General features: G+C 38.2%; 1 pseudogene; it reads right to left on the minus strand.

The window, feature by feature from the left end:
* Positions 1 to 209: 209 nt before the first annotated feature.
* LOC114208854 (high mobility group protein B1 pseudogene) lies at positions 210 to 907 on the minus strand (annotated as a pseudogene).
* Positions 908 to 2,067: the final 1,160 nt, after the last annotated feature.

The following is a 2,067-nucleotide window of genomic DNA, read 5'->3' on the forward strand; positions in this document are numbered from 1 at the left end:
GGTTAGTGGCTATTGAAAATACCACCAGGACAGGGCTATATCTAAAGACACATTTGGTAGTGTGTTAACTATACAAAAAAAGACACTGTACAGTTTAAAAACAAATCTTACATGCCTTGCATTTCAATTTTTTTCTTTAAAAGGAGTCAGTTGTGTACAGGGGGGTTAAATGGTTTATAGACTAGAAAAAAAACTGCGCTAGAACCAACTTATTCATCATCATCATCTTCCTCCTCCTCATCATCCTCTTCGTCTTCCTCCTCCTCCTCTTCATCTTCCTCCTCTTCCTCCTCTTCCTTCTTTTTCTTGCTCTTTTCAGCCTTGACAACTCCCTTTTTTGCCGCACCAGGCTTTCCTTTAGCTCGGTATGCAGCAATATCCTTTTCATATTTTTCCTTCAGCTTAGCAGCCTTCTTTCATAAGGTTGCTTGTCATCTGCAGCAGTGTGATTCCACATCTCTCCCAGTTTCTTTGCAACATCACCAATGGATAGGCTGGGATGTTCTCCTTTGATTTTTGGGCCATACTCAGAACAAAACAAGAAAAAGGCCGAAGGAGGCCTCTTGGGTGCATTGAGATCCTTGAACTTCTTTTTTGTTTCCCTTTTAGGGGGGATATAAGTTTTCATTTGTCTTTCATAATGGGCCTTGTCCGTCTTTGCCATGTCTTCAAATTTTCCTTTCTCTTTAGCAGACATGGTCTTCCACCTTTCTGAGCACTTCTTAGAAAACTCTGAGAAGTTGACTGAAGCACCTGGGTGCTTCTTCTTGTGCTCCTCTCGGCAAGTTTGCACAAAGAATGCATATGATGACATTTTGCCTCTCGGCTTCTTAGGATCTCCTTTGCCCATCTTTAATTATTTTCCTCAGCGAGGCACAGAGTCGCCCAGTGCCCGTCTGGCTCTCACTTGCCCTGGCACTGTCTCTATATCTCACCCTACATTCTTAAAGGATAATTTTTCTGGGTACAATATTCTGGGTTGGCAGATTTTTCTTCTTTCAGTACCTTGAATATATCATCTCATTCTCTCCTGGTTTGCAAGGTTTCTGCTGAGCAATATGCTTTATAGGGTGGGGAGAGTTTCTCTTGCATGTAACAAGTTTTTTTTTGTGGCTCTCAAAATTCTATTTTTCTTTGACTTTTTTTTTAAGATTTTATTTATTTGAGAGAGAGAGCATGAGGGCATGAGTGGGGGGTGAGGGGCAGAAGGAGAGGGAGAGGCAGACTCCCCAGTGAGCAGTGAGCCCGACTCGGGACTTGATCCCAGACCCGAAGATCATGACCTGAGCCAAAGGCAGATGCTTAACTGACTGATCCACCCAGGCGCCCCCCCTTTAAACATTTTTAAGCTGTTTTGTTTTTTCATACACATTTTAGGATAATCTTATTTATGTCCAGAAAAAATCTCCCTGAAGTTTTAATAGGAATTGTGTTAAACTTTTATATAAATTTAGGAATAATTAAAAAAATAAATTCAGGAATAATAGACATCTTTATTATGCTGACTCTTCTAATCCATGAACATAGTATATCATTCAATTTATTTATATTTTGATTTATTTCATCTCAATGTATAGTTTTCTGCAGTTCTATACACATTTTGTTATATTTTCCCTAAGAGTTTCATTCTGGCGGGTGATTGTAAGTTGTATTTTTAGTTTTGGTATCCATGTGTTCATTGCTATCTATAGACATATGATTATTTTTTGTGTGTATTTTGTCTTCTCCAACCTTGCTGAGCTTATTTATTAGTTTTTTCTTTAAATGGGAGGAGTCCTTAGGATTTTCTATGTAGACATTCATTGTCATCTGCAAATAGGACAATTTTATGTCTTCCTTTATGATCTCTGGAAGTTTTATTTCTTTTCTTGCTTTATAGTACTGGCTAGAACTTCTAGTACTTTGTTGAATGAGAGTGGTGAGAATGGACATCCTTGCCTTGTTCCTAAACTTAGAGGGGAACACATTTAGCCTTTCTTCATTTAGAATAACATTATTTGTAGGTGCTCTTTATAATAAAAGTTGAGGAAGTTCTCCTATATTCCTGTTTTGATAAGAGTTTTATCA

This window comes from Eumetopias jubatus, unplaced genomic scaffold, assembly GCF_037043125.1.
Source record: "Eumetopias jubatus isolate StellerSeaLion01/CBP00866 unplaced genomic scaffold, mEumJub1_p1.0 scaffold_16, whole genome shotgun sequence".
NCBI lineage: Eukaryota > Metazoa > Chordata > Mammalia > Carnivora > Otariidae > Eumetopias > Eumetopias jubatus.